Here is a 26,921-nt window from a genome sequence, read left to right on the forward strand (position 1 = left end):
GGTGCACAAAGTGGAACTATAAGCACACATTCAACACAATGCTTTACGATAGGAAAAATTAGAAACAACTTAAATGTACAAAAAATAGATTTTAAAAGTAAATTGTGATACATGGGAATAAAAGGCACAACCTAAGGGCCACAGTCATTTGTATTATAATAGGGATATAACAGGCAGGTAGTAGCTAACTTGTGGTGAACATAGCACAATGTATAAACTTGTCAAATCACTAAGTTGTACATCTTGTGTAAACTAATATAACATTGTGTGTTAACTATACTCAAGTAAAAAAGAAAAGATAGAAAAAATTGTGATACAATGATATAAGGAAATACTATGCAATTATTTAAAAAGACACATTTCAAGGTAAAGAAAGATTATAATGTTAACTTGAGTAAAAAATGTCACATTCTAGACTGTATGCATCATATGACCCCTTTGTAAATGCATATGTGTGTGTTTGCATTTGTGAGTCCTGCATGAAGCAATACATACACACGTGTATAAAGGCCTAAGGGCACACATGGCAAATTCTAACAGTTTTTTTTTTTTTTAATCTAGGGTAGATTTTTGATGATTTTTTTCTTCCTTTTCTTTGTTGATACTACTATACTGTAATAATGTTAGGCTTCCTGAGTTGAAAAGTTACTCTGAAACATGCTCATGTCTAGGACCGAGTATAAGAACTCAGAAAGAGAGAGAAGAGGAAAGTCTTATCAGCTGAACCATGGGTGATACAGTCAACACTGCAGCCAGGCTTCCTCATCAGACAATCAAATAGTAGTCCCAACACAGCCCAGCTCTAGCATCCACTAACATACAAGATTAACCCAATGGTTTTTCAGTGGGTGCTCTGGGTCACTGATTGTGACTTTCCCCCTCTACCTAGGCCCCAGTGGTCTCAGCTTTTCTCTTGCTCTTTATCTTTCTCGCCTTTTGTTCTCATTTTTTTCTGCTGTTATTCTTCTTCCTATCAGCTGGCAGGTATTTTTATGTAACTATAGACATCAAATTTTCAAAGAGAAAGGATCTGATCAGTTTTATTAACCATTATCCTAAATAGAGGGCCCCATTAGACTGGTATTTCAGGCTCAGGTACCTCACTAGTTGGAACCTTTGGGTTAGATGCCCATCCCTATTCCAATCATCCATGGCCAATGGGGCATGTGCTGTAGAACATGACAGTTCTGTGGAGGAAGTACTTTTCATGACATAGTAGCTACTTAGAATCTTCTCTGAAAGGTCAATGTAGTAATTAAGGAAATAAGGAAAAGGGTAATCCATTACATAGTTGTAGAAAGTTCTCATGATTGGAGTGTATATTTTTTTATATTGAGCTGAAATCTGCCTCCATGTAACTTTTACTCCCATCTTGCTCTGTTTTCTCATACTCCACTCTAACTGTTCTCTTCAAACATTTGAGAAGAAATCTTTATTTCCATCTCTTTCAACCATTTCTCAAATGACAAAGTTTCCAACCTCCCATTTACTTGAACTCTGGTCTGTGAGGGGGACAGGGTCCAGTTTGTCCATATGCAATAAAAATGTGACTCCCAGAAATAAACACCATAGCCAGGTGTGATCTACTTACCTGTAATTGCAGATGATGTAAGACTTTCCAGCAGCCGAGTCAGACTCCTGGTTTCTATCAAAATGGTCTCTAGCCAGGTCTCTCTCACTTGACACTCACACAATGAATTTATTGTAATATGCATGCAAGAATTTGCATCTATTAGGTTTCACCTACTGTATCTTCTGAACACTTGTTAGTGTACTCCAGTTTACAAGCACTTTCACAGACATTATCTCATTTAATCCTCCCAACATGTTGATTTTGGCCCAGAGCTCCTGCTTGGTCCATAAGATCATTTCCAGTTGCCAGTCTTTCCTATGTTCACCATCAACAGTGGAGCTTTCCACATAATTTAACAACTGAGGGAAGTGGAATAAATTTCTCCTTGCAGCATTAGAGAGAAATCGTGTGGAGCTATGCACTAAGGAAGGCAGCATGTACAACATTTGGGGACATAATTACAGCAAGGACAAAGATCATTGTGGAGTCAGGAGAAGAAGACAGAATAGGAGTCAACAGAACAATATTTTCTCCAGAATGTTCACAAGTGTGCTCTTCTCTCTGTGTACGTATGATGGCAGTCAAATGCAGGGATGGGACTTTCCTCACACGTTTATAAACTCATGAGTCAGATACAATACATGGTATTGGAATAACTCTTATATTTCTGTGTTTAGTCTTTTCAGGTTCTGTCTTCATGTCTTGATTCTTTCTCACTATGGAAATATGCAAGCTTTGTGGTTCAAGGTGGTGCTCTCCAATCAGCGGGCTGCTGCCTTTTTGGTGTGATTCGCTTGGGAGTCATTCTGTCATAGATTGCTCACTCAGTCATTATCATCACTGCCTCATTCCATTGCTTCTATTCTCTATATAAGGAGAGTTCTCTGTCTTGTTTGTTTCCCTGCCATATTTTCACTGTCTTAGATCACAGATGAAATGCAGATTTCCCCCACCTCTTTGTAACAGTCTGTATGCTATCCAGCTATAGAAATAGTTACAGATCTATTGTTTTATTGAAATGAATTGACAAGTATCCGGTTTTGAACAGTCTCATATTGACTGTCCTGATAGCTATAAAAATTTACCAAATTTGAATCAAGTAAACTGCATGATATCCATGATGCTTTTTGGTGTGTAAAGCAGTACAATCTAATGTCAAATAGAAACAAAAGCATAGCGGGATTCCAAAAATTGTTTCCAAATACTTAAGAAAAATTTGATCTGTAATTTTTAAAAATCAAGTATAGCTGATATTCTTATGGAAATCATTTGGAATCCCTTGTAGCTCTTAATAATTTAAATGAAATTATGTGTTGGGTTAAGACAGTCTCATAGGTAGTTGTATGTATCTATGTGTGTATGTCCATGATACTGTCTCTGAGGGGTGTGTGTGTGTGTGTGTGTGTGTGTATGGAGAGGACAGAGCATGAGGAAAAACCACGCTCCTACCAACTTCTCCTCCTACGTTTGGTATCAGTTCAACACTGTTAAATGTAAACACAAACAAAAAAAGTAGCAAGAAATACTCGTACTGGTGACAAAACACTTGGGAAAAGATGAGGGCATACATACAAAAGCGATTTCTTACCAATCCCTTTTCTCCACAATTGTTAGTTAGGTATGGCTTGCTAATGATTTTAGCATATCTCATGAATACATAACAAAATAGAGTTTTTAGAAGTTTAAAACCAGTTGCTGGTGAGTCTGCTGAAATGGGTCGTTTTACAACTATTTCCATTCTCAGGAACTGATACAGGTATTTAGTCCAACCACTGCATATTTGCTTGCTTCATCAACTGCATTTCTTTTCACATGGGTAGACCTCTGCCCTCAGATAATAGGCATTACTTATCTCATTTATCCACATCAATAGTCTTTATAGAAGATATTTTAACTCCCATTTGACTGATATAGAAGGGGAACTTCAGAGAGCTGAACAGTTTGCTATAGGTCATTCAGCTAGTAGGTGGTAGAACCAAGACCCCACTTTGGTTGGACTGCATAGCCCACACATTGCTGTGCCTAGAGTGCTTCCCCAAGCTCTCTTGGACTCATTCCTGTCTGTCTTGTTTACCCCGTGGCTCATAAACTGCATGAGCTAATAATCTACATGTTGCTTCCTGATAACTACTTTATCACAATGTAGTATTTAATGATCAATGTTTCCAATCAAATGAAAGGGTTAGAAGCAAAGCAGATGTTCCAACCCTTCTTCCCTTGAGCCCAGAGAACTAGTGAACTATATTCCAGAGGAAGCTCTCTGATAACCACTTAGCCTTCCTGTCATCTGTCTGCATCCATACAATAGAGTAAATCCATACTTGTGTCAAATTTGCTAGTCTCATGTCAGAGACACTTCTGCCTGGAGTTTAAACATATTCCACCTTCAGGTGCTTCATGCAGGAACCCACATTTATGCATTTGTCTATATAGTTTGCATTCAGAGATCAACTAGGCCCTCCCCAGGGTTCTGTGTGAGGAGAACTGAGAAATGGTGGTTCTAGCTGGGTAGCTGTAGTCTTTTATCAAGGCTTCTTCAACAATCTGAAGAGGACCTTACTCCATTCATAGTTTGGTGATGCTATTCATGAATAATAGTGCCTGTGCTATTTGAATTTAATTTGAGGCCCATTATATTGTGATGCTGCTAAAACATTGAATAAGGTAAGTATCCTGGACCTCCTTGAGTTCACTATGCTTTGGTAAATGGGCATTAGGGTAGTTGTTGCCATTTTTCTCTGCCTAGGCCAAAGCTGAATGCCACCTTCAGCTCTGTATCCATTTGCATCTCTTTATGTCATATGTGAGAAAGCAAGTTGACAGCCTAACCTCATCTTAAAACTTCTCAGGACTATGCATCCTTGAGGTTAGTCACACCCTTTTTTATTCTCTAACCCACAATCTCCTATTTTCATTAAAAAAGTAAGAAAGAATAGAACAATATTTGGAGAGAACATCTTTCTTTAGAACGTCTTATCAAATAGTATTGTCTGTCTACTTAAAGTTTTATCTTCTTAGATGCTCTAATTCTAGATACTCTAATATTTGCTTCTATTTGCAGTTTGATTTACACATTTTTTTTTCAACAACTGTTTAGGGGTCTGGGCTCTCCTTGAGAGACCATGTGGATAAGCATTATCACTCCAGGCTTCACCCAGAGGCTTTCTAGATAGAAGTAAGATTTTAAGACAAATGTCATTGCAAATATTTCTTTCCCCCTCTACTGTGGTGCAAATGGGATAATTTTTACATCATATGATTTAATAAAGAACTTTTAAATACCTTTAAAGTTGAAACATCTTGTTTATAAACAAAGGGAAAACAAATTGAAGTAACTTACTCTGTTCATCTGAAAACAATTTGGACTACTACTGAAATGTATTGAAAATGTAGATGAATCAGATGAGCTAGATTAGTTAACAAAGTACAAGTGAAAAATGGACAAAACAATGATATTTGTTTTAAAATGTGGATATTATTTAAAGACCCATATAACAAAGCAAATCCTGGGGTGTTCTTCAAGTGAAGGCATTTGAGAGAAAACCTGACTCATCATGAAATTCTTGTAGGGGTATAGAATGATTGGGCTAATCCTGTTGTAAAAGTGGATACATACATAAGGAGGTCCACTTAAAAGATTTACTTTCTCATTCTGTGAGATAATAGAAAGTATGTATATTGGTCTTTGCCCCTTCAGTTCCTGACATGAAACTTCTAAAGCTCTTGTAAATTCCTAAGTGATAATAACACTAGGAGCATCTCTTGTTCTAACATTTGGTCTTTGACCCTGTCCTTGACAGAGAACTCCTAAAGCCCTCGTAAATTCCTAAGTGAAAAGAGCTCCAGGAACATTTTTTGTTCTAATGAGGTGACTCTGGGTAGGCTGTCAGATGCAGACTGTTCATGAGAAAGACCAAGCCATGACTAGAAGCTTAGAATTTTCAGACCTTTCTCTCACTCTCACTATCTCTAGATAGGGGAGAAAAGTTGGAAATGGAGTAAAGGAAGCCTCCATAAAATTCCAGTAGTATGGGGTTCCGGGAGCTTCCAGGCTCATGGACATATCCACATACTGGCAGACTGACATGCCCCAATTTCATGGGGATGGAAGCTCCTATACTAGGAAGCCTCCCAGACCTTACCATATGCATCTCTTCATCTCACGCTTTATCTATATCCTTCTTCAGTTTCCTTTAATAAACTGGCAAATGTAAGTAAAAGTTTTTCTGAGTTCTGTGAGCCACTCCAGCAAATTAACCAAACCTGAGGAAGGGGCATGGGAGCCTCCATTTTGTAGCCTAGTTGGACTGAAGTCATGGGTAACCTGGGACCTACTAGTTGTGACTGACATCTAAGTGGTGAGCAGTGTTCTGGGGCTGAGCCGTTGACCTGTGGGATCAGATGCTATCTCCAGGTAGATGATGTCAGGATTGAATTAAATTATAAGATACCCAGCTGATGTCACAGAATGGCTTGGAGTGGGGAAAATGCACACATCTGGTGTCAGAAGTGTTGGGAATGTGGTAGTAGTGTGAGAGTAAATGAGATAAAAAAGGAAAAAATGGCCTTTCCCTACTAACCTATCAAATCACTAAACGTACAATAGCATGTTATCATAAATAGTAGGAAGCTAACAAGTGTCTGTTAAACATACTTGAAATCAACAGCTCTGGAGCATATCAAAGAATCAGACTACATTAAAAATATTTAAACTCTATTTTCGTTCTTTTAGAGCAAAGTTGATTATATCTTTTACTTACGTAGATGTTTAACAAGTTGAACTTCCTTTTTTTAAAAAAAAAATTTATTTATTCATGAGAGACTCAGAGAGAGAGAGGCAGAGACACAGACAGAGAGAGAAGCAGGCTCCATTCAGGGAGCCTGATGTGGGACTCGATACCAGGACTCCAGGATCACTTCCTGTGCTGAAAGGAGGCACTCAATTACTGAGCCACCCAGGTGTCCCAACAAGTTCAACTTTTAACATTGATTTATCCAAGCTGTACAAATTCTTAGAAGACACAATTTTTGTTCATTTCAGTTCTCTGTAGCTCAAAAAGTAATCTAAGGTAAGTTCCTAAGGAACCAAGGGCCAATGGAAACCAACCTAAAATCCAAACTGGTGCAGTATCAATGCTAGATGTGCTTTCAATAAATCTTCCTCTATCTCCATAGGCATTGGCAAAATCCTCTTGTTCACCATCATTAAAAATACATAGCTAAGACATTCCACTGACTCTGACTTATTGATGCATTACTTATTTGAAGAAATTAGCAGAGGAGGATGCAAGCAATGAATGAGCTTTGCTTCTGAGTCCAATCTCAAAAGCTTCTTATTTCCTGGGGCTAGTTTTATTTTTTAAGCACACATATAATCCTAAGAAAGTGCCCTTTTTGGTACTCTGACACTGTCTTTGTCATTCATAGCTTAGAAGAGAAAAAGTAAAAGTTGAGATATCCAGAGACGTTTTTGTGTTTTGCTATTTCATAAACTTAGAAGTAGAATTGCATAAAATTGAAGAACATTATAAAGCTCAGTAAACATGTTTTAACGAAGTCTTTGGGGATAACTTTTCCTATAAGTATTCAAAATTGAATCAATTTTTACTGTTGTCATTCGAACGCAGGTCAGGGATGGTCTTTTGGTGACAAATATGGGTCTATTTGGGGCAGCCCGGGTGGCTCAGTGGTTTAGTGCCGCCTTCAGCCTGGGACCTGATCCTGGAGACCTGGGATTGAGTCCCACGTCAGGCTCCTGACACAGAGCCTGCTTCTCCCTCTGCCTGTGTCTCTGCCTCTCTCTATCTCTGTGTGTGTCTCTCATGAATAAAATTGAATGATTTTGTTGAACATTTGAAACTAAATGAAATACTAAATGAAATACTTAAAATGAATTAAGTGTTTTATGCATTTAATACACAAACACCTATCTCTATCTTATCTATCTTACCTGGTAATTGTCTCCCTCCCTGATGTTCTTTTTTTTTTTTTTTTTTTTTTTTTAGATTTTATTTATTTATTCGTGAGAGACACACAGAGAGAAAGGCAGAGACACAGGCAGAGGGAGAAGCAGACTCCATGCAGGGAGCCCGATGTGGGACTCGATCCTGGGACTCCAGGATCAGGCCCTGGGCTGAAGGCAGGCACTAAATCGCTAAGCCACCCAGGCGTCCCCTGATATTCTTTTTAGGATAAAAGCCACAAAAGAGTAAGAATGAAAACAACTAATTAATTATTCAGAAATCTCTAATTGAACACAGGTTTTCTATCAAGCCTCTTCTAGGCTTTGTGAATATAAAGATTCCATTCTGCCCTTAAGGCATTTATGCTGTAAAATAATTCATCAAAATCATGATTGATTTATTCATTAATAGGACAAGTCTTCATTAAGTACCTTCCAAGTGTAAGGCTCACAGCCCAGCAAATACTAATGAGCCAAACAGGCCTGGTTCTTGCCTTCATGGAGTGCAGTCCAAAGCAAAACAAATACATTCATCACATTATCAAGCTGGTGCATGTAGAATTATCACACAGACTCTAAAAGTGCAATGAAGAGAAGAATATGGTCCTTTAAAAGTACAGAATTAGGGGATGGGATTAACTTAAGAAAGTCAAAGAGTTGTTTGCTAAGTTGAAATTTAAAGTGTGGGTAGAAGTAAATAGGAGACCCTAGGGAAAAGAGAAAACAGCATGTTCCTAGCAGAAGAAATAGTGTGAGGGTTGACTTGTGTCAACCCAAAAGATATGTTGAAATCCTAGTCATCAGTCCTCAGTATTTAATCTTTCTTGGAAATTTGGTCATTATCAATGTAATTAATTAATCTGAGGTCATACTGGAATAAGGTGGGCCCTTAGCGCAATATGACAGGTGTCCTTACAAGAGGAGGAGAAGACACAGAAAGGAAAGATGAATATGTGAAGACTGAGCCAGATCTGGATCAAAGTTATCCTGCCATAAACCAAAAATCATCTGGGGCTCCCAGAAGGAAGGTGAAAAGAATGGGATAGCCCTGCCAGCATCTTGAATTTGGACTTCTAACCCCAGAATTATGAGATCATACATTTCTCTGGTTTTAAACCGCCGAGTCGGTGGCTCTTTTTTACATCAGGCTTAGGCAATGAATACACTTAGCATTTGTAAAAACAGCAATGCAAAACATTCCAAATCAAAGGACCAGAATATATCCAAGTTGGATTGTATTATGTGGGAAAGACAGGGTTGCTGGATAAAATATGGGCAACTAGTTTGAGTTTCAGATAAACAACAAGTATTTCTTGGGGCATCTGGGTGGCTTAGTTGGTTAAGTGGCTACCTTTGGCTCAGGTCATGATCTTGGAATCCTGGAATGGAGCCCAGTGTAGGGCATCCCACTCAGTGGGGAGTCTGCTTTTCCCACTCCCTCATAATCTCCCCCTGCTCATGCTCTCTCTCTCTTTCTCTCTCAAATTAAAAACAAAAAACAAAAAACAAAAAACAAAGCACTTTTTTTAGTATAAGTATGCCCTGTACTACATCTAAAAATCTGCTAAAATTATTATTATTATTATTATTATTATTATTATTATTTGAGATTCAAATTTATTTGAGCATCCTTTAGTTTTACTGGCTAGATTTTACAACTTTATGGAGGGGACTCATGAAGTAAGGTGCTGGGAAGGAACTATGGAGAGGCTACTTTTTTATGGGAGATGTGGAAATGGTGACAGCATGTATAGGTAGCCCTATGGCAGGTTAGCTATAAAAGGTTAAAAAGAGATGCTGCAGGAGTTGGGGTGGGAATGGAGGAATGAAGGTTTCATTGAGGATGCATATTTGTTTTTGAGGTGGGAGAGAGATTTATCTATGTTTAAGAGATGTCTTAGTCTGTTCCATCCTATGACCTAAATACCTCCCAGAGGCCCCACATTTCAGTACCGTCACATGGGCATTAGGATTTCAACATAAGAATTTTTCAGGGAACTTGTACATTCAGACCACAGAAAGAGCCAAGTGATAGAATCCAGTTGAGAGTTTGACTACACAAAGAGGAAAAAGGGATAACAAGTATTTATAGTTTATGAAAAGATGAAAAATAGTGGGATCTGAAGAGGTTACTCTCAGAAGAAGGGGCATATCCTTCACTGTAACAAGATGGCGGAAGATAGTAAGGGTTCAGTGTGGGTTGTTTGATATAGGTAATATTAGGGAAATATTTGATGTTTGGGATTTCTCATCAGGTGCTCTCTATCTTCCATTTCACAGGCAAGTTTATATGCTAAAACTAAGAAGAATGAGACTGTTTTTAGAAGATTGAAGGGAGAGAAGTTTTAATTAGTCGTTGCAGATTGGATTAAGCAACTGAAGACTATGTGAGGCAGTATTAGTGGGCCATTTGACTTTTAATCTCAGTAATTTCACCATAACACATGTATGTACTCTTTTTGCTCAATGGAAAAAGTTTACATGGAGTCTTGGAAGAGGAAATAGTTAATTAGGGTAGAAGGGAAGAGACCCCAGGCTGGTATAAGGAGAAGGAAGCAACTCTGCTGATGTGACCTTGAGGGGTGATTAGAATTTCCCTGGTTTGTGGAAGGTAGGGTGGGAATATCTTGCTTAGTAGGGTGGAAAAAGATCTGTTATTTAGCCCTCATTGTGCCTATAACACTCTTAATTTTTTTGCTTTGAGGGAGAAGAGAAGAGATAACAAACACTCCAGGAACTCATAGGTGGGAAAAATCACGCAAGGATGGGATAGTTGGAAAGACTTCTGAGAAGAAAGGTACACTTGAAAAGAAGAAAGGCTAAGCCTTCTTAAGTAAAAGAATGGTGGAAAAAGGGGCTTAAGCAAAAATAAGATACCTGGGAAATCAGGTTTTAACTCCCAGAATTTGTTTTTAGATGCCTCAGTAGTTTTTTCTTTTTTAAATTGGACTTTATATGCCTACAGAATTTCAATGTTCATGTTATCTTCCTGCCCATGTGGGTATTTGAAATGACTAATCTTATTACAGAGGCTACTGTATTTATATTTTAGTCCTACATTTTGCCAGGGACTTTCTTGCCCTTGGATGTGGAAGAAATTCTATTCATCTAGAAAATATGTATGGAATGTAATGTAGCCAAGTAAGTGCTGTGAGCTGTCAATATCAAAGATGTGGGATTAAATGCCAAGTGGTGTGGCTAATCATGGCCCCATGGGAGAGTTTTGAGGCAAAAGTGAGCAGTGTGGCTAGAGGCATCAGGATGGCACAATAGAAGGGCTGAGGCTCAGTTGTGGTCTCAGCCACAAATCTGTCTCCAGGATTTCATCAGGTTTTTTCCAGGATTCCATTAACCCAATTTACGCATTCATGAATTCTAGCAAAATTCCTATATGTAAAACGAAACAAAACAAAACAACCCCCCCACACACACACAAAATTCCTATATTTATACCTTAGGTAATCGATGAGATATGCTCCTCCAGGACCAGTTAGTCATATTTAAGGATTTTTCCAGAAAATGAGGAACATTCTGGTTTTTTTTTTCATTTTTATATTTTCATTGGTTAGTAGTTTCATAAGAATCATCAGAATACTTTTGAAAAATGTAATTCTAAATTAGTAACTTAGAAGACTCCTTTATTCTGAGATTATGAGTGTCTTACTTCTTTTATTGTTAAAATATCCTTATTTTATGAGATAATGGTCGTTAGGTCATAGTAGGTCTTTGAAATTTTATTTTCTTGTTTTTAATGATTGTGCTCAGCAGGAATTGCCTTCAGTATTATTGGATCTACAAACTTGGGAAACCTGGGAAAGTCCAGTTGTAACCATGATAATAGAGTTGTATCTTGCTCCCAATGGACCTAAGTCACGGCTGTTTCAGAATATCATCAGCACACATTACAGTGAGGGTCAGTGTGCGGTTCTTCTGCACCTGGCCCTGGCTTGGGGAAAACCTCCTTTCTGTTTGTGATTTGGATGCATGACCATCCAGATTAATAAAATCCAGTCGAAAGCAGTTAAGTCTATTGCTGGCAAGAGTCAGAAGTTCTTCCTTAGAAAGGGCTGGGTGCCAGATATAAAGCTAAAACATGTGTTCACCTCCTCCTTCGGGGAAACGAAACAAAACAATAACAACGGTGTACGACCACTCACCATCAGTAGCTCTGCCAGACACATTCGATCTCACTTTTCCATTCTCAGGAAATTACTGCTAAGGGTCTTATCAAAATAACCAACTCCTTTCTCATGTGGGCTTTTCTTTATTGACATGGCAGGTGTCCTGGGCACTGACCCAGTGGAGCTCCTCTATAGGATCTGAGGCAGAGATAATACTTTACTCCACTGTTGGCAACTTGGTCTTTAAAACTGAGTGTGAGAAATTAGCAATCCCTACTTGAATTAGGACACCAGGCCAAATTCTCAGGATACAGATAACAAAATCAGTTTAAAGTAGTCTTGCGGAAATTGGTGGATAGTAAGAAGTCTGTCATAACTTGAGTTGAAGGAATCTGATTCTCATCATTACAGAATTACTTTTGTGTTACTCTAATTCTCGACTATGGTGTAGTTAGATTCTAACATGGGGTGAGGGGGGCTGGGGTGGGGCCTTCACTGTTAGTCAGGGAGATGAGCAAGTATGTAAAACTGGGCTGTCCCTTGATTACCAGCTCTACATGGCTCATGGTCTTGTATTCACTCTTCTCCCTTTGATATCTTTTCATCATAGCCTTAACAACTGTCAACACGTCACCACAGCACCTTTAAAAATATTGTTGAATGTTATGCTAAGGAAGAGCCTTATTATGGGATGGACCCAAGTTTTCCTAATTTTCTTTGAGCCTTTTTTTTTTTTTAAATGATTGGATTCTGCCTTAATCCATAACCTTTCAAAAATCCTCTTTTCTTAGGAAATAGAAAGAAGTCTTTCTTTTTTAGGAATTCCTTTTGCCTGAGAACGTCTATAGGATAATAAACATATTCACAATTATTTAACTATCATCAATTAATTACCAATTAACTGTTTGTAGTAATAATTAACTAACTTTTATTCCGCATTTACTATGAACTTAAACATTGTGTTAAAACTGTCTTCATGCATGTTGTCACTTGGTACATGGATTGCATGCCTAAAATGTGACTGGTAGTATGGGCCAGTAAGTCTTCTAGACAATGCCATGTAGGGGTTGCATAGTTAGACACACTGGATTTTGATTCACTCACTTGTTAGGTTGGTAAGTGTAATCTCTCCTGGCCTTGATCTCCTTTTATGTAAATTAGGGGAAGTATGACCTATGTTGGAGAGTTGTGGTGACAATCTGAGAGTATTTATGGAGCTCTTGGCACAGAGTAAGGCTACAAAACCTGGGATCTCTAAGTTACTATTGGAAATAAGAGCAGAAGTGCTTTAGGGAGATTCACTGAGCATGAGGGATAGGAAGAAGTTGTGAGAAGCCAGCCATTAATGAAGAACAATATTTCTGTGAGAGCAAAAGAGGAGGGAAGGCACAGTGAACAGAGTATATATAGGGTGTGTGTGTGGGGGGTCTGTTGGTTGGAAGTCAGGTATGAGTTGGGCACTGTGCAAAGAACTTTTTGCATATTATCTTATTTGATCTTCACTGCAAGTCAACAACAGGGGAAATAAGAGCTCCATGTTTCCAGATGAGACGTTGAGGCTGAGGAAGTTAAAGTAAGTTTCCTAAGGTGTGCCGGGTAGTAAAAGGTGGCTCCTCAATTCAAAATCACTCTCTCATGGTCCCAAATTCATGTGCTTTCCCCTGAGGCAGGACAGTGCTGTGCCCATTAATATACATGGTGACCCATCTTATGCTTGTAGCACATTCAACTCATTCTAGTGTGGGTCCAAAAAGTGAAGCTAGAGGAATACTGTTGGGGTGGTGGTGGTGTAGGGGTGTACTTTGGGGATGAAACTCAGCTTCTGGCCACTGTCAATCTGTAGGCGGAAGCACCTGGAGCTAAAGGCACAGTGATGCTCCTCTCTGCAGGGGCCTGCCTGTTTCTGGTCCATAGCACTCTGAAGTCTATAGGCAAACCTGAAGGAGCAAGTGGACTTCTATGACTATCACTTATGCCTAGATTTCATAACAAAATAGTGGGTTCCATACTGGAACAACTGACGTCTTACAAAAAAAATGCAAGATCTTTGTCAATGGAGGAAAGAAGCAAATATTTATCTAGCATTGTGCAATTCATATGTGACATATATAGTTTCACTGGATCCTCATTACAAGTTTGTGAGGTGTACATTATTGTGGTTTGTGCAAATATCCAATAAAGGCTCTCTCCAGTTTACACAGACAATAAGTTTCAGAACAAGGATTTTTACTCAGGATGATTTAGCACCAGTGAGTCGACAGTCACAAAAATATGAGGATTTGAATAAAATGTATATGTACAAGTAATTTGAATAAATTGCAATAAATCATATTCATCCCTTGTTATCCACACAATGATTCTCTTTTATTTCCTTTTATAGAGCTCCTGCATTAGAAAAAAATCACAAAAGATTCTTTCAAATAAATTTTTGTCTTTTCACCTCAAAAACCAAAATTTCTGGTCAAGATGGGTGATGTTTTATATATGGGATTTGGCTTCATCTGTTGGCACACATGATGTCTATTAATCAATAGCAAACTGAGCCTGTGAATGAGCCATGCCCTACAAAGGCTCCAAAAGTCCTTGGGAAAGATGAGACAGAAACCACTCTGTCTTCTAAGTCTAAAAAAACTGAAATGGATCTACAGATCCAAGGATATAAAGGTGATCTGTGTCTTATGTGGCTTTTAGCTGCTTTGTACAGCTGTTCAAAATATAATTGTTAAAAACATACATATGGCAATCCTACTAGCATGTTGTCATGTTGCCTACAATTTACTTTTGGATGCTTCAGCATTGTTAGCATTGTGATGTGTGTAGTGGTTAGTTTCTATCCCCTGGAGTTGTTAGCGGTCCTACTTGGAAATACATATTCCATATTCCTTGGTGTATTAGTTTCCTGATACTGTCCTAACAAATTAGTGCAGACAGGTTTAAGGCAAGAGAAGTTTATTCTTTCACAGTTTTGGAGGCTAGTAGTCCAACACTGAGGTGCCAATAGGGCTGATTCCTTCTGGAGGCTCTGAGAGAAAACTCAGTCCATCCCTTCCTCATAATTTCTGGTGGTTGCCAGCAATCTTTGATGTTCCTTGGCTTCTAGATGCATCAATTCATTCTCTTCTCCCATCTTTGCAAAGTGTTCTTCCTCCAAGGATGGAAACTCTAGGGAGGAGACTCCTCCTGGAGAGAAGAGTACATACAAAACCAAACTGTGACACGGGTTAGTCAAGGTGATAGTTGCTTATTTGTGCCATGTGAAGTCCTGTGAAGTCCTGAGTGTGTGTGTGAATATGCTAACGTGTGCCAAGCTCCCCAACGGTAAATGTGACCTGGTGAACACTAGTGCTAAATCAATCACCGCCATGCTTGTGGAGCTGAAGGGGAGGTGCGGAGACATGCGAGCCCATGTAGCAGTGGTAATGGCAAAGGTCAACCTAAGAGTTGACACTGTCAGATTAATTTACCAGTCATATTTTAGGTCGAGTATGGTACTTTAAGGGAGTTTTTTTAAGTTAAACATAATTCTCATATTTCTCAGATCATGCCTTTGGAACAGATACCTGATTTCCTATTTATAGCAGTTTCTCTCTGTCCCTCCCATAAAAAGTGCCAAGGACACTGATCATTCATTGTTCAAAACTTTGTTCCTAGGTGACTGTTCATTTTTTACATTATAAAATCTAAGGTAATAAATGTGTCCCTTCCTTTTTCCCACTTCTGAAGACGTTGGTGACTCAGTTTGTGAATCTTCATGGTTCATTTGCTTATTTATTTATTTATATGTTTTTTTTTCTCAGTCATTTAGTAAACATTTAAGGAGAACTTACAGAGCAATAAATATGAGCATAAATAAATGAAATGAACAGGGGGTAAAATAAAAATGAGCAAGGATTAAGAGACCTGGCAGTGATGTTTATTGATGCCTTCTGTAGCCCACCCTTCATTTAAAAACTTTTTTTCAAGATTAAAAACGTACAGAGATATAAAAGTCAAATCACTCTTCTAGGCTTATAATACAAAATATTAGCCCCTGTCTCACCCAGGCAACTTCAATTCTCATCCCTTAGAGGAAATCACCTTTTAATCCTTTTAGTTGTTTCTTCTGGGTATTTGCCTTCATTGTTTTATATAATGTGCTCTATTGCTGGCTTTTTAATTTGTTGATTTTTAGATATTGTCCCGAACAATGGAAGACAAGGATTTAGCCTCCTCAAGTACCTCCTCTCACCTCAAACACACACTTCTTTCTCTGTTTTTCTAATGTAATTTAAATAACAATTTTTGGTCATATTAATATTCTGTCTGCCTAGTGCTTTGTGTACATAAGCATTACTCACAGTTAAGCCGTGCAGGCACCTGGCCTTGTGTGGGGAATGGAAAGGACCCCAGGGTTTCACCAGTCCTTACGAAGACCTTCAGTGGCATTCTTGCTTTCATCCCACCAACACCCACTTCCAAAGTGCCTCCTGTCTCCCAACTCCGGAGCCTTTCTGAGATTCTGAAATGCAAATGAGCCTTCTCCCCTTCTCTGTGCCTTCATTCACCAGAGGGTTTCCGTGTTTGACCATCTGCCAAATCAGATCACACATCAGTCCACGGCTTTCAGTACGGATGTGTGTTTTTCTATCTTATCTCTCTTCCCTTGTTTTCTTTGCCTTTATGGGTTTAAGAAGGTGTTTGTCTGTTTGTTTTTAATTTATTTACTGAAATCTTAATGTGTTCCCAGACTAAAGCATATCAATTTCAATGAGAAAACAAAGTCCCAAATAATCTTAAAATTCTAGCTGGTAATACTACACGTACCACTATTAACCTCATATTATAGATGAATAAAGCAAGGATGCGAGAAGTTAAGGAACTTGCCCAAGGTAGTGCAAATAGCAAGGGGTAATTGCACTTACCAATAGAAATCTTGCTCTTTCCAGAACACTGCCTTTCACTCCAAGACACAGTTCCTGTTTTAAGGAGTTGATAGTTTTTGTAGGGAGATGAGTGCAGACATCAGACTACAATCCACTAAATGTCAAGAACAAGAAGAATGGTCCAATGTGCACTGGGGATTTAGAGGAGGGAGAAATGTTTTCCTGCCCACTTCTTTGTGTCTAAATTCTACTTATACTGGAATGAAGTATATGCCTTTCGGTACCGCAGGAACATTTCTTCATACAGAAATCCTAATTTAGTGGGATTTAACCTCTATCCTTTAGCCGCTTGGGATTCCATGAAGTCTGTGGAGTGGAGTGAACAGTTAATTTGTACATTCACATAACTATCCTTCAAGTGATATTGTAAAAAAAAAAAGAAAAGAAAAGAAGAAAAAGAAAAAAAAGGAAAGAAAGAGGCAGACTTTTGATTCACTAGATGTGTAAGAGTGTACTTGACATCAAGGGATTCAAGGGATAATTTTTGCCCGGGTTTATTTTTGCCTGTGATGATACACAGTCCTTGATCCTGTTAAATCTGAAGTGTGTATTTGTTTATGGGGGTCCCTAAATATGAAAAATGGTTTATAAATTTATGCGTATCTGCCTAGACCTGAATTACTTTTTTTTTTCTTTTTGGCCAGTTAGGATGATTATCACTCAGGCTACATGTACTTGGTGGATGGAAAGCACTATTTATGTAGCCTCCCAGGAGGCTGAATCACATAGTGAGTTGGTGTACAGACTCTGGAGCCAATTGGGCTTGTTCTGTTCCAGGCTCTTCCAGTAGCTTCTCTGTGACCTCAGGACATTTCTCTCTCCCTGTCTCATATTTCTCACCTGTAAAATGGGGATAATCACAGAATCTATTCACAGTGTTGTTATAAGGATTGAGTTAATAGCTATAGTAAATGAGATGCACAAGGTGTACACTTCTGCAAAGAGAAGTGTCTGGAACATAGAAAAGACACCGTCATCAACAGTACACCTTCCAGGAAGATCATGAAGAAGCAATCCCTGGGGGCCACATATGCTTCAGGTGCTATCTTGTTTGTCATAGGGGAAGCTTCTTCAATCACATGTACATCATTTTATTTTGCAACCATCCATCGAGTATGTGGTATGTGCCAGACATGCTGCTGGTGCTCAGATCATAGAGACCCAAATCAGACATGCCCCCACCTGCATAGAATCCTCAGCAAAATGAGAGAGAGAGACAATCCCCAATCATCTAATTATACAAATAAATAGAGGACTGCACTTGTGGTAAGGCTAGCAAAGACAGGACTCCTTGTTACATTTCAATAGAGTCTCACACCTGAGACAGTAAAACTGTGTGTTTCTTGAAGAATCCAGGAAGTGCTCTGATGCCAAGGAAGGGAAGGGCTGCTCTGTGCAGAAACTGAGAACATCCTGAGAAACTAATTAAAACCTTCCTTTTTGATTACACCCTGGAGGATGGGAATAGCTTCCTCTCTTGCCTTGCCTTGACACAACTTGCTCAGGAGGAATGCAAAGGAGGGGTGGGATCTTCCCCAACCGGAGAGTGAAAGGAAGCAACATACCGATGCGATGACGCTGAAAGACATGCTGCAGCTGCTAATTCCACCTCCACCCTGTGGGACAACTGCTTAGCAGCAGTTCAAAGGCAAAGGCAGCTTACAGGAAAGAAGGGAAAAAAATCATTTAACGGCTTCCTTGTCTGGAGGTCTGGATAAGAGTGGAGCACATTTGAAAGTTGTATTTATGGCAGAAATACATGTGGCCTGACAGGCATCTGTGTCTGGGGTTCCCACAGCCCAAGTGTGCATTGATACAAGGAGCACTCGGTGTTTCGGGCTTTTGGCAAGGCACTTGAATACTGAGACCATTTGACTATAATACGTGTTCATCTCAAGCGCACTACCTAGGCCAACTTTATCCGAAGGCCGTAGCTAGGAATCATATCCAGGATTCCCTCTGCCGTTCTTCATTACCAATGCTTGAAGGAGCAGTGTCCTCCTGTTGAACTTTTTAATTGTTAATGTCAGAAAAAGACATGCCCTTTCATATCATGTAGCATGTGAAGAGAAATTGAGCTGAAATGGAAGTGGGCACAGGATGTCATATACTGATGTCTTAGAAACAAAACTTCAGTATTTTTGCCTCCACCTGACCTATGCATGTTTGTATGTATCCTGCATCTACCTGCATCTCATTCATTTTCTCATCCACCAAACTTTTATATTTTGTGATTTCATGTGGTAGGTGGATGGCCCTTCATTCAGCATGTAAAACGAGTGATTATTTCCTGAGTACCTACTTTGAGTTAGGAATGTCCTTAAACCCATGAATATTCCAGTTGAGGAATAAAGACTGGTATGAAACACCTAATTATTACTATTACAATAGTAATAGTAATAGCAACTAAGATTAATTCATTGCTTATTGGTCCAAGTGATTTATATGTACTATTAATTTTAATCCCCATATTCCACCTAAGAAGTAAGGTAATAGCATCACTCTTTCTATTTTGTAGATTAGGAAACTAATCCCAAAGGATTAAACATGGAAGAACTTTTCCCAAGGCTGCACAGATGGAAAAAGACCAGACTGGGATTTGAACCCATATGGTTTGAATCCTGTACTTTATGCCTAAATACACTCTCCTAAGGAAGAGAATTTAGCCTGGGAATTTTCCTTGGGAAAATTTATTAAAGTTTGGAACAGTATGCTTATAAATACATATTACATATGGATAATTTATTTATGTGCTCCTTTAATAAAATAAATGAGGACAGATATTTTTCTCCTTTAGAAGTAAGATAGAGGGATCCCTGGGTGGCGCAGCGGTTTGGCGCCTGCCTTTGGCCAAGGGCGCGATCCTGGAGACCCGGGATCGAATCCCACATCAGGCTCCCGGTGCATGGAGCCTGCTTCTCCCTCTGCCTGTGTCTCTGCCTCTCTCTCTCTCTGTGACTATCATAAATAAAAAAAAAAAAAAAAAAAAAAAAAGAAGTAAGATAGATTGAGAATAAAAATAAAATGTCTCTAAATGTAATGTACTGGGATCACAGGGGGAGATATTAGGAAAAAACTAGCAATAGTGTGGAGTTTAGTTGGCAGTAATGTACCAAGGTTGGTTTCAATGACACTTGTACCACGAATGAAAGCTGGTAACAGGGGAAAATGGGTGAAGGGTACTTAGGGTCTCTCTGTACTCTCTTTGCAGCTTTTCTCAAAATCTGAAAGTATTCAAAAATAAGTTTACTTAATCAAAAAATAAAATAGGGGGCAGCCCGGGTGACTCAGTGGTTTAGCGCCTGCCTTCAGCCCAGGGCATGGTCCTGGAGACCCCAGATCGAGTCCCACGTCAAGCTCCCTGCATGGAGCCTGCTTCTCCCTCTGCTCAAGTCTCTGCTTCTCTGTGTGTCTCTCATGAATAAATAAATAAATAAAATTAAAAAAAATAATAGGGGTGCCTGGGTGGTTTAGTTGATTGAGCATCTGACTCTTGATCCTGGCTCAGGTCACGATCTCAGGATCCCACATCAGGCTCCATGCTCAGCATGGAATCTGTTTGAAATTCTCTGTCTCCCTCGGCCCTTTCCCTTGCTCATGTTCTCTCTCTTTGTCTCAAATGAACAAATAAATCTTTAAAAATAAAACAGTATAAAATAAAATAAAACAAAATATGTATTAGTCTGGCCAACACCCACTAAACCTTTATTAGTCTAATAAACTCTTTATTAGAACTAATCAGTTTTCTAGGATAGAGGTGCCTCCTTGACATCCTCCCTCCACTACTTAGGCAGCATGGTGTCTTCAGCTGTGCTCAGAGCATCTGTGTGCATTTGTTTCCAGGCCAGGCCAGGCCAGGCCAGGCCAGGCATGCTCTACATTCGTGCCTGCCATCCTCTCTAAGCTAGATGTCCATGTCTCAGCATCAGCTCCTTGTCTTTTTCCTTCTTAGTCACTGGGGCCTTACATTCTTATCTGATTCCATCCAACGAAGTCATATCTTAACAACTTTGTTGGGTCTTCACGTATCAGGTTCTAAATCAAGTACTGATACCTGGGGCCTCAGCTTTGGTCTTCCCTAGCAGGGTTCTCGTTCCAGGTTTGTGGAAGCTGGCAGTCTGAAGCCTGGGAGACCTGAGCAGTGAGTGACTCTTGGGGAAGATGGGCACCCGCAGAGGCTTGTCTGGCCCACACATGCAGCATACAGTTTGTTTGTTTGTTTTTTCATATTTTATTATTGTTACATGGGGTTTGAGCACTCCCAATCTGCCATGCTGCAAATAGCATCTCGTGGAAGAGGGTATAGCCAGCTGGCCGAGGAACCAATATAATAAACATCAATTCAGTTCAGAAAGTACAAAAGAGTGAGAACAACTTTGAGCAAGGCTATAAGGGTTACCTTCTTAAAGTCCCCATGCTTCTGCCTCTTAAATATTTCTCAAATGTATTCTCTCCTGTATCAGAGTCCAACCACGAAAAGAAAAACTTCAGATATTTAAAAGAGAGAGTTTTATACAAGGGATCAGTTACACAGGTGATGGAAGAGATGAGAAGCCAAATGAGACAACGCAGCAACTCCGATGTTAGCAATAGCAGGAAGCCACAATCAACCCTGGGCGGGAGGGACAAAAGGAGGAAGTGGGGTTCCCAGAGCCCTGGGTGGGTGGGATCTTTGGGCAGAAGCCAGAACAGTGGCATGTGTGCACGTGCCAAGGAGGAGAGGCAACAGAGAGAGAGGGTGAAACACACTGGATTTTTCTATCTTCCTATTTTCCAGTCTCCTGCTGGTAACTACTGGCCCAAACTAATTAGGAACTGGGCGAAAGGGAAGCCCAGTAAATGTAGCCCAGAGAAGTCAGCCGTCCTTCCACCCAGTACAGAGACACTGCCGAGATCAAGGACACCTCCATCACAGCCTGGCACCATTACAGGATCTTTTTAACCATTCCCTTGACTGCAGTCTGTCTCCCTACAATTCATCCTCTACTTGAACTAGCAATGTTGGTGAATTATATATATATATGTCAAGTCCCCATTTAAACCCTTAGATGACTTCTTGCTGACTGTAGGCTAAGCCCAAGCTTAGGATGAGGCATTGTCTGGCTCCTTGGCACCCCCTCTCCAGCCTCATTTCCCACAGCTCAGCACATGACACAACCTCATTGCTGGCGACACAGAGTGATGTTGGCTGCTTGAGTGCTGGTTGCTTTGTGGACCTTCGGAGAGGTTCCCTGGCCTGGAATCAGGGTTGTCATGGAGAGAATGGCAGGAACAGCAGTCCTAGGTGACACTGTTAAGTGGCTTCTGGAGCACATGAGGCAGCTTGGAGCATGGAAAAAGACTCCAAGTGAGAGCACATGAGGGTGTGTAAGGCTTTAGTGGCTTTAGAGGCTCCTGGGAAACAAATGAGAGGAGAAGCTGAAGAGCCTTGAGGGGTGTCAGCTAATGGGAGCATGAGTCAGTGAGATTTGAGTGATTCTTGATGAAATCCTTCTGATGGGTTAAGTTGGAGGAAATTGAGTTTATGTTTGCTTGAGAATAGATTGAATGTCTGAAAATGTTGCTCAGGCTATTACTACTAAAGTTCATCTGTCATCAGAAGATCTCTAGCAAAATGAATGAAGACGAGGGGCTCATTTCTGATAGGCACTTTAGGCTATTTATCTGTCATGGGTGCTCAATAAAAAAAAAGAAATTAACATACAGGAGCCTAGTAGGGAGTGACTGAGCTCTAGAAGATGTGCAGAAGACAGAAGGTAGCAAGTATGGGTTTGGGACTTCAGAGAAAGTTTCAGTGAAGTTTCTCTAACTTCTAGATGCTTAAAAATATCTAGTTTATGCCATACATACCTATAGCCATTTGGCATTTCCCTCTAGTCTTGCTGTGATGTGAACCTCTCTTATCGTGCAATTAAAAGGTGATGCTACCCTTTATCATCAAGGGTAACCAAACATTTATTGAGTAACACAATGTGCCAAGCATGGAACTGGGCAGGTTACATAATATATTTTATTTTGTCATAATTTTCCCATTACAGATGAAGGAAATGAGGCTCAGGGAGGCTAAGAGACTTGCCCATGGCTGCATATCAAGTGCAGGCATTTATATTTAAATACAGGTCTCCATCTACTTTGCCACAGTTTTCACCTGTCACTAAGCAACCCTCATGATGAGTGCAAGTAAGAATAACTTAGTATTCAGCTTTCTCACCAGGAAAGTTAAAATAACACTTGGATGTATTTCCAAAGAGAATCACTCTAAAATCCTATATACAGGTTTCTAAAAAATGTGGAATTCCTTTCAAAAGTTTATTTTCTTATTGAGTTATAAGGACCCTTGACCCTACATCTCTCAAAATTCAGGAAAAATCGTGGCATCCTTGATCTCCTCAGTCTTTGAATTAATATATTTATTATCTTATCATTTTGAGTCTTTGAGTTGTATGTTGGGAGCAGTCCTCAGCAGATGTGGGGATGGAGATAAGTGTTTGGGGCATTTGTCAGGAAGTGCTCTTGGGAACCAGCCCTGTGGAAGACAGGGCCAGGAAGCAGAATTTGACTGAGAAAAAAAGTTGATCTGTGATTTAATATGATTAAGGGTCTAGCAAGCTCACTGGCAGCTCTGGAGCTGTGATGGTGCTCTATTATTCTAAGTTGGGTAAATGGGGCTCGCCATGTTGATCAGTTCCTGAGTGTGAAAGACCCATTACCAGAAGGAGGCATAGTCTCATGTGAAGTTTTTTTCTTCAGGTCAGGGAATCCCAAAGCAAGACTTTCAGCTGAGGGCTGTTTCCTGGTACCACTCTCAGTAGCTGGGAAAATATGTCCTTCATTCCTGAAGGGGCATCTGGGCAGTACCTCACAACATGCAGCACAATGACAAATGTAATTCTTTTTTTTTTTTTTAAGATTTTCTTTATTTATTCATGAGAGACACACAGAGAGAGGCAGAGACATAGGCAGAGGGAGAAACAGGTTCCCAATAGGGAGCCTGATGTGGGACTTGATCCTGGGATCCCAGGACCACGACCTGATCCGAAGGTAGCCAGTCAACCACTGAGCCACCTAGGCGCCCTGACAAATGTAATTCTTCATAAATCTGTGTATATACAATAACCATATATATGTATTGAATATAGAAGACATGGTAAAATATATAAATATATAATATATAACTAAATACTTCATATAATTATAAAATATATATTTATTGTACAAATTATAAAGCCTTTAACTACCTGGATTAGGATGAAAGCTTGTCTTCAAAGAATTAATACATTTGGCGATAAATATAGTGCCTACAGATGGAAAATGCAGGGTACCCTTCTCTGGTTCAAAAGGGAGCAGAAATGCATGATTTCTTGAGACTCTCATGTTCTTACCACCACACGGTATATTATTACTGCACCAATAATAAGAATGCTATAGTCTGTCAAGTGATGTATACTACATACGGAGAATGGTGCTAGGCTTATTGGCTTTGTTTTTACACATTTGCTTCTTTTGAAGACCAGTACGTGTAAGTGGAAACAAACAAACAAACAAACAAACAAAAGAATCATTATATAGTCAAAATTTTTTTAAAAGATAGCATGAGGGCACTTGGGTGGCTCATTCAGTTAGGGTTGGGCATCCAGCTCTTGGGTTCAGCCCAGGTCATGATCTCAGAGTCGTGGGATAGAGCCCCACCTCAGGCTCCACCCTGAGTGTGAAGTCTGCTTGTCCCTCTCCCTCTGCTCCTCCCCTTGTGCTCTCTCTCTCAAATAAATAAATAGGTAAAATCTTTTAAAAAATATAGAAGATAAGTATGAATTCCTCAGAAATTGCATTGGCTCTGCCTCTATTTACTTAGTCAACTTCTTCCTATTTCAGCTATTCCCATCAACTAATGGTTCTATTAGAAGTCTGAGAAGGCAGATCTCTAACCACAGTCAATAAATGCAGAGAATCCTCAAACATCCAAGGCAAAAAAGAGAGGCCTAATATATTCTTCCATTTGAGGTTTAGTAGCTTGTGAGGCTGCCATACTGTCTTCTTCTCTCTGCCCATCCCTGCCACTGACTCAGCAGGCTGAATCAAGAGTACTTAGGATCTCTGTGGTTCCTTGAAGCACAGTCCCTAATAGCGGATGCCTGAAGGGTATGTGTAACTTGCTCACAATGATTGAAAGGGCAAGTGGCTTCAGTTTGTTCAAGTAGAGCTGCATTGTATGGAGTGCATGCCTAGAATGAGCTGAACTGTGTGTTGAATTAGGACATATGGCTGCCCAAGGCAACCTGGAAAATGTTGGCCCTCCTAAAATGACAGTCACCTTTGTTGTTGACATTTTTCTTCCATTAGTTGTTTCCTGTCCTTTTGGATAACGAGTTAGGTCTCATTTAGCTATTATCTATCTAGGAAGTCTTAGTCACGCCTAAAAGATGTGGATGAGACAAATATGTTTTTTAAAAAATTTTATTTTGTCCATTAATTCAGTCATTTGTTCATTTGTTCATTCATTTATAGGTAAGTAACTGTTTTGTTTTGTGGCCAGATACTGCAGTTAATTGCTGTAAGGCTGAAGTACAGAACTGGTGTCATACACACTGAATATTGTTTGAGAATTTAGATCTGGATATTTAGGATAACAGAATTCCAATTAGTCTGATATTATTATTATTATCTCAAAGATTTTATTTATTAGAGAGAGAGAGAGAGAGAGAGAGAGATCATGAGCAGGGGGAGGGGGCAGAGGGAGAAGCAGACTCCATGCTGAGCAGGGAGCCCGACTTGGGACTTGATCCTAGGACCCTGGAATCATGACCTGAGCTGAAGGCAGACGTCCAACTGACTGAGCCACCTAGGCACCCCTAGTCTGATTATTATTGCAATTGAATTTGAGACAACTGGCTTTTCTTATATTTATTTGTTTTTTTCTGAATAATGTCATAATTCAGAAGTCTGACTGTTTCTTATTTATCCTCTGTAAAGCCATCACTAGGGTAAGGGCTCTAATTCATTTCCTTTTGATGTGTTTTAACCTTTGTGAAACCTCACCTCATCTTTTTTTAATTCCTTTAATTCTAATTGCAATTTTATTCCAATTTTATTATTTATATCATTGTTACATACCAGGAGCAGACTTTACCTTGACCCCCCCCTCAAATTTTGTCAGGGCATCTTGTTTTCTAGCAGCTCACTTCTGAGAGTCAATAGATTCAGTTCTCTTGTTGTCCTGTTTTGTGGCTATGGGCCAGTCAAACTCCGTGAACCTCAACTTCTCCATTTGCAAAATGGGATAATAATACTTTCCTCCCACACACTGTGAGTGTTGTGAGAATTAGAAAGATAATGTTTGCAAAGTGTTTTGTAAAAGCATGGAGCCTTTCATCTAAGGAAGGAGCTCAGAGTGTTATTATTTTTGTTGTTACTGACGGTCATGTTCCCACATGGCTTTATTTTTATGGTGTACTTAAGTGCAGTAGGGTTGAATTACAGAAATGAGAGATGGTAAAGATTTAGCAGGTCATCTAGTTCAAATGTATTGTGGAATTCTTCCCCTGCAACATGCTGCCTGTACTTTACTCCTTCTATTTTTAAATGCAAAAGCATCAAACATTTCATGGTCCATTTCTTCCTGCTGACAGCAGAACTCTTCTAAAGAACAATTTCAATGGCAACTTTTGATCTAAGTATTTTCTTAATGACCCAATTGGAATAACTCTTTGAGTCTCTGCCAGGAGGGTATTCTTGCCTGGTGTGAGGGTTACAATTATTTTCAGGGCCTTTTTACTACTTTCCTGGGGAAATGGAGTCACAATCCATTAGCTCTCCTTCTGATGATGTTCTTTACAATGTTCATCCCAAATGTCCAATTTAGGAATTTCCTAACCATTGGTTCATGGAGCAGACCAAATCTTGTTCAGAGATAACTCATTTCAAACACAGTTAAACGGCTTTAAATTCAATTCCAGAAGACTAATTTGAAAGAATGTGCTAACTTCAGTCTTGTGAACTGTACATATTTTGCTTTTGGCAAGTCCATAATCTATCACTGAAAATAGATTCTAACACATGATAGTACATAAATATTTAATGAATGGATAAATGGATAATTCCTATTATCACATATATAATTCATTGTTACTTAATTCAGTGAGATAATCATATTTTTTGTCTTTTTAGGTTTATATATTAATACACATAGATATTACATACTATATAAGATACATAGTTATAAATGTATTATATGGAAGTATCACTACTTACAATATAATTACAGCTAATATCTTGACAAAGGGACCGTCTACAATATATAGACTTTCAAAAAATTTGGAGCATTTACTATGTATGAGGAGCTGAGA

General features: G+C 39.3%; 1 long non-coding RNA gene across 12 annotated transcripts in view; it reads left to right on the forward strand.

Annotated features, from left to right (window-relative positions):
* Nucleotides 1-26,921, forward strand: part of LOC144314114 (uncharacterized) — a 445,307-nt gene that overhangs the window by 398,155 nt on the left and 20,231 nt on the right. For 3 of the 12 annotated variants that reach the window (XR_013379791.1, XR_013379798.1, XR_013379796.1), the window contains one exon: nucleotides 10,240-10,332. The exons of the other annotated variants lie outside the window; for them this stretch is intronic. This is a non-coding gene — a long non-coding RNA (uncharacterized LOC144314114). The remainder of the gene's footprint in view (nucleotides 1-10,239; nucleotides 10,333-26,921) is intronic. 12 annotated transcript variants of the gene reach the window in all.

This window comes from Canis aureus, chromosome 5 (genome assembly GCF_053574225.1).
Source record: "Canis aureus isolate CA01 chromosome 5, VMU_Caureus_v.1.0, whole genome shotgun sequence".
Taxonomy (NCBI): Eukaryota; Metazoa; Chordata; class Mammalia; order Carnivora; family Canidae; genus Canis; species Canis aureus.